We start from the raw sequence: 18,535 nt of genomic DNA, 5'->3' as shown, positions 1-18,535 counted from the left end.
GAAGGGGGAGGGCAGCCCAAGCCAAGGAGTAAGAACCAGACAAGTGAGTCCCACAACTGTGATCTCACCTTGAAGGTTCACCCTAAGGAAAGGACAAAAAGTAGAGTCCTTGCATTGATGCCACTAAAGCCAAGACAATTGACTCTGGCTGAGGATCTCACTTGGTCTACTTTAATTTTCAACCTTAGCCCATTTGGAGCACTTATCCCTCTCTGCATCTTGAGACAGCAGCAAGGCAGACTGACATTATCTTTGAGAGCACAAATACGCCTTTGTTCAGCCAGGGAGGCACACAGAGTGCCGACAGAGCAACCATAAAACTCAGCCATCATAAAGTAGAAGAAAAGAGGTGGCAGAATTGTTTCCTCCTCCCTGGAGATCTGGCTGCCATGAAGAATTGCATATGGTGCTGGCACAGGGAACTTGCTCCTGGGATCAGCAGTTGAGTGTTTTCCCAGGACCCTCTGCTAAGAGGCTTTCCCATACCACTGGCTCCTAGGCATACACAGAGGCTCCCTAAGGAGCTTCTGCAACAGGGTGACACAAAACCAAGTCTGCAGTGTCTGGGTTCATCCAGCCTTGTGTGGGTACAGGCATCTGTTAGACAATGCCTGGGGACCACGGCACAGGAACTCAAGCAGTGAAAATCACAGACTCATAGTTCTTTGGCTTTGGTTAAACATATAATAAATACATAAATAAATATATAAACCAAAATTGGAACCTCCCTTCAGCCCACTGGGAAAAATCCAAACATCTGCCTTCAATTCCCCAGGGCATAACAATACAACTTTATTATTACAAGTAAATTTATTGTATTTTATATATGCTGTTCTATATGCTGTGTGCGTATGAAGATCTGTTACACAACCTACATCACTCTGCAAATCTGTGACTGCTGGGAGTATTTCATGCTATCACCCTTTGACATCAACCCCCAGCAAATGAGTCCTGACCATTTATTCAGTTGGTCATCCCTGCCCTCACAAGCACGAGCAAAGACACAAGAACTGAAGCTCTGATACTTAAGCCATGATCTCTGGAAAGGGGGTTGAAAACTGGACCAAAAAGCTCATGCAACTACCTCCTGGGCTACAGCAAATACCACTAAAAGCAGCTCCAGGCAGGGCTGGGAGGACACAGAGATGGGATGTGCACCAAAAGACCTAAGTTTGCTCTTACTGGTGGCTGCATCATCCCAAAATTTGCCCTTTGCTGACTATTCAAGTTTGCAAGAGGGTTGAGTAATGCTAAATGTCACAAGGCTGACAGGGGTTTTATTTCTTTCCCCAGTGGTTTCGAAAAAGCAAGAAGTGGACAGGTGATGTGAACTGGCACTGTTAAAGATGATCCAGTCCAATAAGAACATGCAAACTTCCTGGCTCTTGCCATGACCCCATCTGTCTTGTGGGCTTCGAGCTGGATTAAAGAATTGTGCACAAGCTATGAAAATGATCCCCCTGAGGAAACAGTCATTTGGAACAACTACAGAAAATATTCATTTTTGGACAAGAACCTCTTTCAGAGTTCTGGTGGTTTGGGATTTGGCTTTTTTTTCCTTAAGGGAGGAGAGAACCACAACAGTATCTGCAGTAAGAGGCTCTGCTCTGTGGACCTGTACCTCCTCAGATCCTTGTATGACAAAATTCTCTTTCCTTAGAAGAATAACTTCAGAGCTTAAACTTGAACTCTGAACTTTACAGTTTTGCCAATATTGTGAGATCTCAAACATGATCATATACCTTTACAGGAGCCAGGCAGAGACAAACCACCAGTTGGATTTTGAACAGGGGTGATGTGCTTATAAAGCTCCCTCTTCACTTATGGGTAGTAGAGCTCACCATGTGATGTTTTTCAGGGCTCCTAAGAAACACACAGCACTCTCTCACTCTTGTACATCATTCACACCTAGCTAGAAATAAACTGCTGCTTGGTATCTCCCTTAAAATCCTCTTATTTTCAGAAAGGAACAGCCTGAGGACCATGTGTGTCCCTACAATGAACCTTCAAGGCCACAGCATGGTGTAGTGGGTACAGTTCCTACAAAGCTCTCATTGTTCCCACACAGGAACTTCAACTGAAGAAATAAAATTAATTCATCAAGTGTTTGCAAAAAGCTTTTTTTAAAAATGGAAAAATCCCACAGAAAACCACCATCTCACAAGCCAAACCAGCCAACTTCAACCTGAAGCACCACTCAAGCAAAAAGACAAGCCGCAGTGTTCTGTAATGTGAGTATATTAACACAAGATAAAAATTCCTATTCCAACAGCAAAGAAAAACCAGATCTCAGAAGACTTAAAGTTTGTCAACTTAGCCTCAAAATCCATCCTTAAAAACTTACAGTAGAGCTTGTCTTACTCTTAATCAACTCCCTCCATCAAAGGCTGATTAGGCTCTAGGATTTACCATTATTGCCTTTCACCTGTAGACTTAAGATTAGGACAGAGAGGGTGAAAACCTGCATTGAAGGAAAATATATTGTAGGTTAGCACTTCTTGCCCAAATGGAGAGCTTCCATAAAGAAACTGTTCCAAGTGGTGGTTGCCATTCCACAGGCTGCATTTTCCCTTACTTCCTCAGTTTTGATCAAACTCAGAACATACTATGTCAACTCCAACAGGAAATCTGAATTAAGCTAAAAGTCAAAACCCTGATCAGATATAAAAGTTTGTGTAGTTGGCCTTTTTTTCCTCCCTTTAAGTGGCTGCATGGTCACAAGACAACACCAGTGTGACTGGCCAAGGTCATTGTGAAACACACAGTCAACAGCCCAGGCTGAGTTTTATAGGGTGACAACTCCTTCACACCACTTTAGGCAAGTGTTTTATTCTACAAGTCTACACTTTAAGCTAGTGTTTAATTCTTTATTCTACAGCCCCAAAAGGAATTGTTACTTTTGCAGAGCACAAAACGAATGCAAGTTCAGAGAGTATTCTGAAATACACAATGAACACGGACTTCATGAAGTTCGCTCAAAGGTTTTCCACTGTACCTGAACATGCAGTGTGCTCTCTAGGTCTAAACTAGATACCTTCTTTTAAACCCATGGAGGCAATTCACACTCTAAAGTAGCCACTTTTCATCCAGTAGCTCAGAAGAGAACACACAACATATCTCTGTGAGCTGTGTGGGTGCCTGACACAGCTGTGACAAGTACACTTCTTACAGCCCTCTTAAGATAAGGCTGCCATAGCTAAAAGAGACAGAGAAAAGGTATTTACTTGAAACTTCTCATTCCTTTGACAGCATCTCATGGTGTGAACTTTGCTGCTCTTGCATGGTCTGGAGCAAGGATTCGCATTTCCCAGCCACCACCAAGTGAGTGGGAATGCAGTGGGAAAGAAGGATCCTGCCACTCGGCTGGGCTGGCATCCCCTCCAGCCGGACCAGGCTGGCAGGCTGGGTACCCACAGCACCACGTATTGTCTGTGCCTTGCTTGCAGCAGCTGCAGCACCAGCAGACAAAAGCTCCCACAACCTCTCCAAAGCTGAATTTGCAGCAACACGTTGCTCCTTCAGGAAAAAACCACAACATGCTCTTTTCAAAGTAGCCAGCTGGTGAAGAACAACAACACGGAGAGAGGAAAAAAAAAGAAAAGCACAAATCACTTTGCACCACTTCCCTTTCTTTCTCTCACACGGAGTTGAGAAGCTTATATTAATTGCAAAGCATGAGAATCTGATCAAACACCCTCCTTGGGCAACCAGGGCCAACTTCAGGAAAACATTTGCATCTATGGGATGTGTAAGTTGTGCAACCAGCAAAGTATCAAGACAGATAAGGCAGGGACCTTTCATTAGGATCTACAGAAACTTCAAATTCTGTATTGCTGACTTAAGCTAAGACAAGCTACTTTAGTTTTCTCTCCCTTGCTCTGGCCTTCACAGGGGAAATAATACCAGCCAAATTCACATCCATCTGAAGCCACTAGACAGAATTTGCAGAGCTGAATCGGAAACCAAAGCAGCCTTTGGTGGACTACCGGAGGGAAATGGGTTTCCTGGGATGGGAGTTCTCGTCCCACCCTAAAGGTAAAATCTTAAGGAAGTTCTCGGTGCAAAAAGGTTGGGTCTACCATTGACACAAAAGGCAACTTGATGGTATTACACAATTTCCCATGCCCAAGGCTTAGTATGGCCTTGTCTGCCTAGATTTAATTACATATATATGTTATTAGGGAGTCAGGAAAGTTAGTTATAAGGTCATATAGTTAAAAACGTTGTGAAACGGATGGATGGATGGATGGATGGATGGATGGATGGATGGATGGATGGATGGATGGATCCTGGTTTCTCCCGCCAGCTTCCAAAGAGCTGTATGTGCACCTGTTCAACCAGGAGAGCAAACAGCTGAGTGACCCTGCTGCAAATCTTCCAGAGACCTATAAAACATCTCCTGTTGACAAGGCAACCAGCATGCTGTCAGTGACAAAAATTAGCAAGTAAAAAGTACTGTTTTGTCACGGTGCATGCAGCCAGCAGCAGGATGCTGCCAGCAGCAGGGCGGCTCTAAGCCGGTACCTAGGAATGCACAGGAGCTGCAGGGACCCAATGCTGTGCCAGGTGCCTCCCTGTTGGGACGCTCTTCAAACACTGCTGGCTGTTTACTGTACCAAAGGTCAGAGGGAAAGGACAGCAAGGAAAGTATCAGAGAAAAAACATACGGTAACTGCAAGCCCTGATATGCCTTCCTTACTGAATTAAAAATCTCCTGAGGGTTTTCACACTTGCCCTCTCTGTTCCTAGAAGCATGAGATGAAAAGTACAAAAGTTTGCGTTGGACACATGTAGCGAGGAAAGACAGCAGGGAGAGATCAGATGCATTGTGAAGTGATGAAAATACACCATATAATGGAATATAAGGGTGTTTTTTTTTTTGCCTTTTTCTGTAGCACAGTATGTGTGTTTCCCACCTAGGACCAGTCAGAAATTTCACCTCTAACAGACTTCCCACTATTGCAAAGTTTGAAGTGACTGCAGTGCACACAGTAGACAGACTCTCCAGAGCACCATTTAGTGGGTGTCTGAAGTGATGGGAATTATAGCATGAGTATCAACAACAAATAAAACTGGGGTATAAAACCATGACTCTTTCTTTCTTCAGGGTTGTAGCATTGAATCATGGTGACAACACAGACATGAGATGGAGGGTAAAGACCGGCATGGCACCACCCCCTATTGAGCAGGCTTGCAACAAGCGGTCGGCACAGGGACTCAGAGGCTGAGTTCAAGCTCTGTGGGCTCCTGCTGCAGACAGGTTTCTCACTCCCAAAACGCCCAGTATACTGCATTTCTGCCACTGGGCTAATTCTTCCCCAGCAAAAGGCATGATGGAACAAGTGCTCCAAATCAAAGGGGAAACTCAGCCAGTCAAGAAAATCCTCCTCAGGCTATGAGGCTTTATTCCTTTCAGTTGGTTCCACTTCATTTTTCTAGTTCCTTCAAGAACTGCTCTAGGTCTCCTCCAACCTGCTCCCTGCAGACCATGCAGGGGTCTTCAGAGAAACCATAAAGGTCCAGGTCAAACAGGATACAATCTACAGAAACCCGCTCCATCATCCCCAAAGCCACAATATGGCATGTACAGTGCTTCAGTGTTGGGAAAAAAAGTTCTTTTTCCCCTAACAGAAAGAGTTTTACCCAGCAATCCTAGAACACCCAGACGTGCAGCCCTTTTTGAGGCACTGGAGGGCTCCTGCTGCTATCACCTGCTGGTTTACAATCTGAAGTCCCCATGCCATTGTTTCAACTCTAGATACAGAGGTCTCATGTCTTTCCCCACTCCAACACGATACCTGTTTGGGCACATGCAGGAGGAGGTCAGGAGCCCTTGAGAAGTACCCAAGTAACCCCTGACCTATATTAGCAGCTACTTGGTCTCAGTATGAAGGGATGAATCACGGACAAAACTTCCATTCATACCTACGCTTTCTGCCTTCACTTGGTTAAAAAATCCCTTGGTCCAGAGCTGGGACAGGATTGGAGCTCTGTTCTAGGAGCACCTCTGAGAGGTGTTTAACTCGGTCTTCCAGTTGCTGTCTGAATGGCATCCCTCTCCTCCACTCTTGGCCAGCAAGGAATCAAAGTGAAGGGTAGCTTCTCGACCAAAGGAAGATGAACATGCTCACCAGATCAGACAGCCAAGGACAGACCACATTCAACAGTCTTGCCTCCTTTGTGTGCTACCTCAGCATGCTTAGTGCAGCTAGTTAAGGTGCAGCACACATATGTCCACAAGAGCCCATCACCCAGAGCCTCCCTATCAATGAGCAGACACAGGCACAGTCTGTCTGATCTGTTTCAGGTATCCACCTGCATTACAATGAGATGGAAGTGCTCATTTCCTCTACTGCCTGTATAGGGGGACTGAGAGGCTGGGATGTTAGATTCCAACATCTGGACAGGGGAATTGCACCCTGATGTTCCCCATCTTGCACTTCACTGGTAAGCTTTTCAGAGAGAGACTATCTCACCCTGCACCTAACACTAAAGCACTTCAGTCCCTAAGGCCTCAGGGCAACACTACACTTCAAGTGGGAGATGAGAGGCCCAAGCCCTTAAGTGTTTACCATCAAGAAAACTTCACAACACCTTCCCTGTAAAGATGTTCCAAGTGGATCCAAATAATTTTGGGGGATGGCTGAAGAGTAGGCAGAGCTGCAGGTCTCAGCCTGCCTCATTGTTAGCAGGTGAAGAAAGGAGAACATCCCAGGCACGAAACACTTTGTGCCGTGAGAACCCAGAGAGCCTGCAAGGCTCACTTTGTGCCCATCAAGAGATGCACCATGGCAGGCAGGGAAGGATGAACACATGCAGCAGGGCTGGGTCAAGGACATGGGAGAGGACTGCCATTTCTTCTAGCAGAGAGACTTGGGATTTACAGGCCAGCCTTGAGGACTCTTCTCCTTTTCATGACTTCTAAGATACAATCCTTTGGGGCAGGCAACACAGGAGCTTGATGCAGACAACTGCAAAATAATGAGTCTAGGGGAAGGAAGTCAAAGTAGATGGTGCACGTTAAATGAAGCTGTCAGGCTGCTGGGCTGGCCAGGGGAGGGATGGAGGAGGTATTCTGGGATCTGTGAAGCCATCAGCCCTAGTGCTACAGAATACAACAAAATCAAGCTCAGACAGGGATTGCAGGCAGAATAACTTCCCTGATAACACGGTGCATGGGGGATAACTTGCTACAAAGGGCCCTTAAATCAAACAGGGGGAAAAAAGCAAGCATGGAAGAGACTGCACAACATTCAGCCACAGTGGGACTGAACTGAAAGGTTCAGAAGAAAATGAGAAGTTTAATTCAGCTCCTTGGAAGTGTGAATTACTGTTGGCAAAGCTTTTTCTTCTACCTTAGCATTCAGTTGTCACCAAGCTCACAGACTCCTACCTCAGATTTTAAACATTATCTCTTTGCCTTCTAATCCCAACAGTATTTTCTCCCAATGCCCCAGGAGAGCAAGCCATGCTGAGAACGTGTGACTGATGGCTGTCCACCCCCCCACAGCAGCTGCCAGTCACATCCCAGGTCCATAACACAACCCATTGGATTATTTTGATCTGTTCAGGTGGTAGTGTTCTTTTTCTTTTTCTCCTCCTCTGGGACTTCTTCTGTAATTGCTCTAAGCTGCAAACTGAATAAACTAATTCCAGGTGCAAAGACTTTGAAACAAAGGAGATGAAAACCTGAAATGACCTGAGAGATGCTGCACTGCCCACCAACCCAGCCACTGCAGTCAACAGAGTTCAACCAACTTCAGTTAAACCTGAACAAGACCTCACAACCCTGTTACAATGCAATTGCAGGGCTTGCCAAAAAAAGCGTGTACTTAGTAGCATGCTGTGAGAAAGCCCAGCCCTCTCTTAGGCACTCAGCTTCCCACCTCTTTACAAGGAGCACACTTCAGATAAGCAACTCTATACATCTTTTTTTTTTTTTTTTTTAAACTTAACATCTTCCACTAAAACTCAGGAGGGCTTTCTTTAGCCTTCTCAAGAGCATCCTTGTTTTCCCTTTCCAAGGCGACTGCCTTGTTTTTTCTTTAAAACAGTAGAAATTTCAAGCCAGCTTTCACAGCTCAGTTTGCATCCATGGATTGGTGAGTAAAAAATCCAACTAGTTGCCTTGGGCCTGTACAAATCCCCAACCAGGGACCTGTACTTTATGGGCTGTAATCCTCCCCCATTTCATCTCTAAAGCTGGCTAGTACCAGAGGTTCTTCCCTACCACCTCCCTCAGAGAATCATCACCAAAACCTCCCTTGCTGCCACAGCAAGGACTCAGCAACAACTGCCCTGTTTAGAATATTTGAACAGGCTTCAGCAACAACTGCCCTGTTTAGAATATTTGAACAGGCTACAGCCCCATTAGAATCAAAGGGGGAAGACAAACCTAAATCCCAGGAATTACACTTCTGCATGGGTAGTCTCATCTCAGCAGCTTCCTTTGCTCACCTCCCATTCTGAACAGGTTTATCATCCACTCCATGGTTGCTCTGAATTACCCCAGAGGTGTGCATATTTCAGCAACAAATTAAACTGTCACAATACATTCCTTTCTACACTGGTTTTTAAAACACATGAGCCCTGGCTGCCAGAGATTTGTTTTGGAAAGATTAGATTAGGTGCCTCAGAAACTGCTTTGTAAAAAAAAGTAAAGGGTTTTTCTTCTTGAAGAAACCCACGTTTGTTTGTTTGGTTTTTTTTTACCCCCTGGGAAGTTTGTTTTATTTTTTGACCTCAAAAATTTGGTCGATTAACTACACCTTGTTTTTTAGATCTTGTCACAAAAAGTGCCTTGGTGCAGATGACCAATAGGGAGATTGCTCATTTTGTAATCATCTGCCACCAACACAAACTAAGATCCTAAAGCCCTCCGATTCTTAAAACAATCCCCATCCAGGAGCCTTGAGCATTTCTATTCAATTGACCAAATCTACTTACCGTTTTACCAACTCATAAGAAGACACTCATTTTTACCAGGACATGTCTATCCATTTCTTCGGACACACGCCCCACTTACAGCCTGGAAGACTGATGTGCAAAGGACTGCCATCCCAGCCCTTCACTCACTTCTAAGACCAGACACCTAAAATACTCAAAAAACAATCAAGACCGCCTTGCTTGAAATGATAAAAGGAAATAAACCCCGTTCTCTCACCAGAAAGATCAGCTTAGCAACATGTCAATAGCTGGGTGCTGAATCTTTTGACACTCATCAGTTACCGAAGGAAATGGGAAGCTGACCTTGCAGTCAAAGTGCCAGACTAGGACAACAATTTCTGTTCTCAGCTCTGCTCTAGGCTCCTCCTGTTAATGTGAATCTTCATTCCCCAGTTCCCAGCTGTAAAACAAGGGGCTGTAATAATGTGTCTCCTCTCCCTGCCCCAGCTATAGGAACTGGTAGATGCTTGGCAATTTTTCACTTTCTAGCAGATACGAGGGGCAGCCAAGCCAGGGCATGTCACAGATTGGAAAAGGGTGGCTGCTAGAGACATACCCCACAGAGGGAGAGGAACAGCAGAGGTATTAAACTAATGGCTACTGAGTACAGACTAATGCGTTCTTCCTAGAAGGAATGTGAAGCAGAGGACATCTTGTCCAGCCCCTGACAATCAGGTGCAGTAATTGTGGGGATCAGATAACTATAATTTCCTCATGAATCAGAGATTTCCACCCTGATCCACCTCCCTGCTTTGCCACAGAACTGATGAGACCCTGCACATGTCCCTCTGCCTATGAGCCACATCAGTACATAGCCTTGTTTCTATGGAAAAGCAGAAGCACTTTTCCAGGTCTAGATCTGACTTTCTCACCTCTGTCTTCTACCTCCACCATGGTCATGGTAGTAATTTCTTTCCAGTGCATATGTTTTGACAATCAGTACCTTGATATTTGGAAATTACAGGGACTACAGGAATAGCTACAAAGCCATCAGCTGCAACTGAGTACCACAGAATGGAGGAGATGCAGCTGTACTCTTAGGAGGAGAGAGAGCAGATCTGACTCTCTAACACTTCAGTACAGGCACCACACACCCCAGGAGAAGGATGAGGCAGAAAGTGAAGCAGGGATTTGTGTGCACCTCCTCATCAATCAGCAGCTACACTGACTGCCAGATGGGAGGTGACACCACCAACCAGCACAGCGATGTCCTCCCCCTGCCTAGCCCCCAGCACTTATCCTCACCCTGCCTCCCACATCAGTGGAGCAAGAAGCCAACACATGCTTGTCAAAGCAGTTCAGGGAGCAGACCACTCACCCAAGGCTGCATGTGTGGAAAGTGGGACAAGCACTCCAGAAAAAAAACGACTGGCCTCTTACAATATCATGCAAATCAGGAAAAGGCCGGGAGAAAAAGATTGTGAGAAACCTTGCATGACCAAGGTTGTATTGTAAGGTTATGTATTCATCCTCTGCACACAAGGAGGGAAGCAAGCGGTGTGCAGGCACACACCAGGCAGGAGGTACCTCCTGCTTTCACCAGTATTTGCTAGGTTTGCATTCTACAAATCAGAGTTGTGCTGTTCACAGCAGGAGTCTAGCAGAGTGGGACCCAAAAAGAGACATTGTATCTACAGACAGAGATCCAAGGGGAGACAATGAAAAAATATAATCACAGAATTAGCATACACACAAGCCAGGATCAGTCCCATACAAGAAACAGTGATGTTTTATTTATTAAACATAATCAACCACTGTTTTATCTATTTATCATACCAACCAAAGCCTGGTTTCTCAAGCCCAGCCTTTTCCTGGAAAAGGAATTCCAGTCCCTCACATAACATTAAGCCCCTGACATCCAATGCAAAGCCATCAGCAGGGAAGGAGCATGGCTGCTACAATCACGACAGAAACAGAAGACCTAGTGCCACACCAGGAATACTGCTCTGGCTCCTTCAGTGGCTATCTGGGGTGGGATGGAATGCATCGTTTGAAGGCTCCAAATTTATATATTTAAGCTTATCCTATACACATGGTTTGAAACAGGCTGAATAGAGCTGGATGTAAGCCACAGAATTGCTGAAGAATGCACAGAGTGTCAGAGCGCTCAACGTGATCCTGGAGCAGGCCGACACGGTGGCTGCCTGTTACCCCAAAAAACTGCTGATAAACAGAGCTCGCTTCTCAGCAAGCCTCTAAACAAGATCCCAGCTTGCCTCAGGCACAAGCACTTGCTGGCCAGACTCCTTGGAGATTTTTCCCTTCTTTGCCTTTCTCAGGGATTATGGCCCCATGCACTTCCACTTCCAGCCAGCCATGCCTCGGTTCAGCCCTGACCAGCAGGAGAGCCAACGCACCACTCTGCAGCAGCCTCCACAATGCCTTTTTCCACTGATCTCCTCCTTGCTTCTCTCTCTGCAGAGCCTCAGCCAGGGAGAACAGGGCAGCCTGGAGCAGCCCCCGCTGTGCACACCTGCATACCTCATCTCACTCCTACTCCCTGGATTTTTAGATCTTGGTCCTTTTCTTCTTCCAGTAAAAGCATGACATCCTCTTCATTTCACAGGCCACAGCCTCTCCTTCACGTCTGCTGTTCTCTCAAGGATGCTAAACAAGCAGAAGACGTACAGGCATCTTCCCAGAGACATTGCAGCAATGTCTCTTTTTTGTATTCGTCAAGTTCTTGCTCCCACACACACACATTTAAACTCAGCTCCACCAGCTCTCGAATTGAACTTGCATACGAGCAGTCTGATCTATAATGGATTTAGCTATGCAAAAGGAAAAATCCTCTTCAAGTTTGGCCCACAGCACAGCCCTATACAAGTACCTGGGCTGCCACTGCCTCTGCATTATCAGTGCCTCACTCAGGGCATCCTACCCCTTCAGCAGACAGGCTGGATATTTGCTGGTTATCTGCTAGGTCAATATCCCTCCTAAAGAAAAGTCCAGCCAGATAAGCAACCAGCTTAGCCAAGGCCAGATTTGGGGGGGGGGGGGGGGGGTCAGGACTCCCCAGTCCACAGTCCTGTGGCTTTAACCACAAAGTCATCTTTAGGCACAGGGATTAGCTGTTCCAAGAGCCCACATTGCTGTCAGATAGGCACCACAGGCAGGTCATGCATTAAGACAGTAAGCATGGAAATACAATTCTCTCTGTAGGCATTCAGGTCAGTTAGCACCACACACAGGAAGCTATAGAACCATACCTCACTGGTGAGAAATTGATAATGGGGTTTTGGTTTTACTGAGCTGGTCATTAAACAGTGCTGGTCCCACATTACAGAGAAATAGGTAGCAACACACAGAATAAACCAGATCATCCTGAACTATTTACCTCTGGATATCTGTAATTATAAACCAAACATCATCAGCTTCTCTCTCTCCCTGCAGTAAATAATTAACTGCAAAAGAATATTCCTCTTGGCTCCATCCTCCCCAATCAATTCTGCTTTGCAACAATGTGCTGCCTGGATTGCTCACTCTATCAGGGCACCCGAGTGTTCCCCAAACCCCCTCAGAAGACAGAGAGGTGGAACTGTTCAATTCAGTACAGCACAGACCTTTCCTTCAGGGTACAAGGGGGCATTGTGGCATAACTCCCAGTACTTCAAGCAGTCAGCTATGACATACACAGCTTAGCTCATGCACTGCTGCAACATCACTGCAACCATCAGCGGAGGCGAATCACGCACTCTAAGCACTCCCATCACACCCCTCTAGACTGCCTGAGCTTTATTGCCAAGGCAGAGCAAATTTCCTCCCCGAAAGACAAGGTTTTCTATTCCTTTCATTGTTTTTGAATTATCCTCCCCACCCCTAGATCTTATCCAGGGGTTAAAAAAAAAAAAACAAACCACCAAACAAAGTCTTTTTTATAATAGAAATTTCATTTCTTACGAGACTTTCATTTTTGTATACTAGATCAAAGTTGAATATTGTGACTGCTCAGTCATGCACTATAACCTGCACAATGACCTGTTCACCTTTTGCCACCTACCCTCATCAACCTGAATTTCATACAGACTCTGCAAGTAATAGGTAAACCAGAAAACGTCCAAGCACTTGTTCCTTTTGCCCTACTGAAAGACACCTCCTGGCTGTAAACCCAGTGGGGAGGAAGGATGATGCCAGGAGGAAAGGAAAACTGCCTGGCAGGAAGGCTGGGTTTGGTCAGACAGCAGATGGAAGCAGGTTGCATACAGATACACAAGCAGGGAACAACACAAGGGCTGCCATTTGACCATGGTTGCTTTCTTAAGATACAAAGTCAAATTCACTTTTGAAAGCGGCATAAGGAGAACACAAGCAAAAATGAGAGCTGGAGAAAACCTCCAGAACTGAAGGAACACCCTTCCTGCAACAGCCAGAAAACACGGGGAGAGGCAGAGAAGCATTACCACCAAGCAAACATCTTCACACTCAGACACAGTCTGGGTTCAGTTTTACATTTTTATGGGTTTAAACACATACCAGATTTAGATGAGCTGACTATGAAGTGCTCAACAAAAAACTCCATCAGGAAGGTAAAGAGGAAAAAAGGCTAATTTAGACTCCAGAAGCATGGAAAGAGAGCTTCAAGAAAGAGACAGAAGAAAGAATGGAAGGAAAACCATGACATAAAAGAGATAAATGAAACAGATACCAGGGACAGTTTCAGGAAAAGATCAACCATGCAAAAATGGAATGAAACTGGAAGAGAAAGATAAGAGAACAAGGAACATGCCATGACAGATCAGCTGAATGGCAGTTGGCAAACAGATCATTTATTGAATCTCATGTGCATTTGTCAAATAATTTGTTTGATTAACACTATTTTGTGGTCTTCAGCCAGGTATAGAGCTGATCAAATATCATGTCATTAATATATTATTAGATTAATACAAGTAAAATTCAAATACATTCAACATTTTTATCTTCTGCTCAATAAGCTCTGGTTCTAAGTTCAGAGTTCAAAAGTGTTGAAATAGAAAGCTGGGGATAAATTACAATTAAAGATTATTTGAAGCACAACCATTTTACTTTTCCAAGACTGGCAAAAATCCAGTATACTGTATAACTCATCCTGAGAGACAGAAGAGAATCACCACCCTCCCACAAGGAATCCCTGTCTATAGGCAGTACTTTTGGTTTTGATTTTATTTTGTTGAATGCTTCCTCCAACTTTTCTACTCCATAAAGGTTTTTCACCCCAAGAAAATCTGGTGATTACCCAATAGAAAGGTAAATTTGGGGTGCACTGGTAGCAGGAGGAAAGGCAGTGGGAGCCATATCCAGCCTGGAAGCAAATGCTTATGTTTGAGCGGAGCTTTTCTCCTCTTAAAGGGAAAGGAAGGAAAGTCAGGTGAAAGACAGACAAAGATATCTCAGGATCTCTACTCTCCCATGGAAAAGTCTCCCACATTATCAGCAGCCTTCTCCAAATCTCCCTGGGAGAACCAGGAAAAAAAAAAGGTCACTTGACAATTTTTCAGCCTGTTTTTATCCCCCTCCCCCGAGACAACAGCAAGGTCCCCTTGAGAATCATCAGACCATGGGGTGAAAGCCATCAAAGGCAGGGCATCTCCACACACGTGGTGGCAGGGCTGCCAGGGAGCCCTGGGAAGCAGAACCAGGCTCAGCACGGAAACCGTGGCCATGGCTTTCTAGGTCGACAGCAGAGGAACACAAGGCTACTCCCACTGCTGTTCTACCTCCACCACTGGCAGCAGCCAAGAATCAAACTCGCCACAGGAGAGAACCACAACAAGGGCAACTCCTTGGGGCCGGAAAAATGTCCCTCAGGTCAGAAGTCCTGTTTAAATATCTCAGCAATATCCCAAACTGAGATAATTATTGCTAATTACAAGATCATTTTTATGTAAACATGAAGGGTATTACCACGCATACTTCATCTCTTTTTAATTAAAAGAAGTAAGAGGTTCACTGAGATAAAAAAAAGACATGCTGACAGCTCCCACCCAAAAGCAGACTTTTCTGAAGTGATAACACCCATCAGCTTCCAGACCCACCGAGAAGACTGAACAGGGAAATCTATCAGCATCAGCCTCCCCAGTGCTGAAATGAAGCAGTTGGCACATTATTAATCACACAGGAAAAACGTTTTACGAGGAGAAGGAAAGGACCAGACACACAGAGGGGTGATACACATGGATTCAGACATGGCTGTCTTAAAAACACTTGGGAAAAGCACACAAATCACCAGCTGTAGAATTAAAATACTTCAGAGCCGTGAAGGATAAACATATCAGCAATTCTGACTACAGCAACTCTTCAGCTGAGCACACACCAAACCTCATGTGTTTTCCTCCATTCAAAACCAGTTCCTGCTCCAAGCTGTACATCCTACCCATGCCAACCAGACTGAAGTACATCTTGACACAGCCTCACCAGGAGTTCATACCCTTTGTGCATTTCAAAGACCTACCCAGGAGCAACTCGCACATCACAGGCTACAAGAGATATGAACATCCAGCTTAGGACACTGAAATAGTCAATGGCTTGACTTGCCATGCAATGGTTTAACAAGCCATTCCTGCTGCACAGTCCTGTTTCCAGCTGTCCTAAGCATTTCTCCAGCAGCTCCAGAGTTCACCAGTCCACTCTGACTTCTCATTATCTCTTTTGTCTCCAGGCTCGCTCCACTGCTTGGGGCAATTTAAAGCACATTCCCAGTCAGGACCTGTACGGGCCAAGCAAGCCATCAGATGCACCTTCACTTGGGATAAAGACGCTGCAGCCCCGGACGCCGCGACACCCTTTGCAGGGCAGCAGGGCGCAGGAAACCTCGGCACGCCGCAGAGCCCCGGCGGCGAGCGTCCCTAGGAGGGAGGCAGGGAGAGAAGGGAGGTGTCACCAGCTCCGCAGAGCCGCATGCTCGCAGAACGGGGGACCTCGCTCACTTGCTCGCAGCTGCACACAAATACCTGCGCGTCCGCCACCTGCCTGCCCCCTCCGTGCCTCGCTCCGGGCCTGGCGACGCCTGGCACCGCCATGGAGCGGGCCTCTCCTGGGGGGGTGTCAGAGCCCAGCAGGTACCTGCTTTGGCAAAGAGTGGGGAGTCCGGTGCTCCCCCTTTTGAAGCATCACAGGAGCAATGTGAGGGATGCAAGGGGATGAGGGAAGACGGGTGCAGTGGGCTGCAAACTAGGGGCGCAAAGAAGAGGAGGGAAACACGGCTGCAACTAATGGGCACGGAGGGGAGCGGGACGGCAAGGGAGGGAAGGAAAAAGGGCTGCAGCTTGGGAGGAGGAGGACAGGAGGAGTGCACAGTGGGTGCAGAAGGAGGGCAGGAGCTGGAGGGCAGAGAGCATGGAGGGCAGAGGGGGTACAGAGGCTGCGGCTCTGGTACCCCACCACCCTCCCACCCCGGCGGCCTGCCGGGGCTCGGGTCGGCAGACAGCGCCCAGACAGCAGAGTCATGGCGCGGCTAGGCGAGCAGGTGGGTGGCCGCCACCGCCCCCAACACCCCGGGCCCCGCCGCCGCCCACCGGGCCGAGGGTCCGTCCCTTTTCGCCGCCGCCCCGGGCACGGCGGGGACAGCCCCAGCATGGTGGGGGTACGAACTTGGCGGCGGGGGGAGCAGCCCCGCTAACAGGTGGCGGCGGCGCTGCCGACCCGTACCCGCCGAGCCGGTGGGCGCTGCCCCTGCGCGACGGCGCGTCCCACCCACCGCGACCCAGCGCCAGCCCGCTCCCGACGGTCACTCACCGGCTCGCCCAACCCGCCGGGCGGGATGCGCGTCCTGGAGAGCGGAGCGCGGAACTTTAAAGCCGGGTAACAGTATTCGCTTTTGCCCTTCCAATGCAGAAAAACCAAACTAGACGAGGCGCCCCCCCAGGCGGGCGAAACCCCGCTCCGCTCCTCCCCGCCGGGGGCTTCAGCCGCGCGTCGGCCCGGCGGCGAGGGGAAGTTTCCACCGCGGTGGTGGAGGCGCCCCCGGCGTGCCGCGCCCGCCCCGCATTGGCACGGGGCGCCGGGGCGCTGTGCCGCCGCCGCGCCCGGACAATGTGCGTGCGGGGAGAGCGGGAGCGGAGCGGGAGCGCGCCCCGCCGGCGGCCGCGGCACACGCCCACCCGCGCCCCGCCCGCCCGCCGCTCTGCGCCCGCCCGCCGCCCCTGATTGGCGGCCCCCGCCGCCTCCGCCCTCCGGGTGGGCCGCGCCGCCTGTCAATCACCGCCGCCGCCCGCCCGCCGCGGCCCGGCCGCGGGGCGGTCCCTGGGGCGGCGGCGGCTGCCGGGGGGGGCCGGCCGGGCGCTGCCTCACCCCGGCGGATGACCCCTGCTGCCTTCGCTCCCCGCGGCCCGGGAGCCGCCGGGATCGCGTCCTTTCCCGTCCGGGACCCGTCTGCGCTTCCCGCCCCGCGGCGGCCCCTCCGCAGGAGCGCCCCACACCCCAGGGGAGGGGAAGGCCTGGCGGCCGCCGCTCCCGCAGCCCGCCCTGCCCCGCGGGACTGCCCGGGGCTGCGCTGCCTTTGTCGGCGCCCCACGGAGGCGTTCTAGGGAGGAGGACCAGAGACCCCTGAAATGTAGCGTTGATTGTCAGTCACGGTCCTGCCTGATAATGCGATGCGCTAAACTCGGCTCTCAGGGTGCATTTATCTGGCCCCTGGAAATGCCTAGAAAAATAGATGACTCCAAATTATTCAAGTGCAATTAAGGCCACAAAAGAAAAGACACCTGAATTGGCTCTGTTTGAGGCAGATGGGGTTCAGTTAGGCTTAGCAGCAGAGGTATGCACGGTCTGAGCAGAATTACTGCAATTTCAGATGAAGGTCCAAGCGTGTGAAAAGGCTCTCGTCTGATCCTATTTGGGGGCCACAAGGAGCACCGCTGAAGCAGAGCTAGTAAATATTGATGGACTCAAGCTTCATGTCCTGAAATCGGGTCTCAATGCAGTGCTTCCCATTCTGTCACAGTACACCAGACATTTTCTACTCTGGGCACTGTGATTCCCCTATTACTATTTGGAAACTGGATAGTGGATTGCATAGTCACTGTATTTTCCAGCAGCTTGCAGAAGTAATCAAGCTTTGATGCAGAATACAATGCCAAATAAAGTACACACTCCTGGTACTGGAAAAGCACTGCATATGTTTCAAGCACACTTTCACAATTTATTGTTTCCATTAGAAAAGTATCTAGTAATCTGAAAATCGATCTAAAAAACATTGTTCTAGATACTATGCTTGACACATAATAAAAAGAAAGCTCATGCCCTGCAGAGCTTGTATCAAGAGCAGATTAAACACGTTCTAAGGATACCCGTAGAGAGAGTTTTGCAGGTTTTCTCAGGTCTCACAAACGTGTTGCACCAGCACAAACAAACCTGCCAGAGCACTTTTCCAAAAACCAGCACGCAAACAGACAGGTCCAAACAAAAAGGCTGAAGCTTTAACCTACCTCGAAACTCTTCCCTTGCTTCTAACAAGCCCTCCTGACTGTGAGTGACCTCTCAGTTCTGCAGGGAGGCGAGGGCCGCAGCTGACGCAGAGCCAGCATCTCTCCCGAGCGAGCCGAGGGCAGAGCAGCTCGCACAAAGGTGAGGGGTTCCTCCGCAGGCAGCCGCACGCACGCACCGTGCGCCGCCT

At 48.2% G+C, this 18,535-nt stretch overlaps 1 protein-coding gene across 3 annotated transcripts in view; it reads right to left on the bottom strand.

Moving 5' to 3' along the window:
* Nucleotides 1–18,485, bottom strand: part of HRAS (HRas proto-oncogene, GTPase) — a 41,520-nt gene extending 23,035 nt beyond the window's left edge. The window contains exon 1 of one of the 3 annotated variants that reach the window (XM_059849171.1): nucleotides 18,348–18,485. The gene's annotated coding sequence lies outside the window, so the exon portion shown is untranslated. Of the gene's footprint in view, nucleotides 1–16,656; nucleotides 16,941–18,347 lie in introns of those variants that run through there. The other 2 variants (XM_059849170.1, XM_059849169.1) reach the window with 2 other exon arrangements.
* Between the last annotated feature and the right edge of the window lie 50 nt (nucleotides 18,486–18,535).

The sequence above is a fragment of the Haemorhous mexicanus genome, chromosome 6, assembly GCF_027477595.1.
Source record: "Haemorhous mexicanus isolate bHaeMex1 chromosome 6, bHaeMex1.pri, whole genome shotgun sequence".
Taxonomy (NCBI): domain Eukaryota; kingdom Metazoa; phylum Chordata; class Aves; order Passeriformes; family Fringillidae; genus Haemorhous; species Haemorhous mexicanus.
Note: the sequence above shows the minus strand (reverse complement) of the source record. Positions and strands in the feature narration are given on the sequence as shown.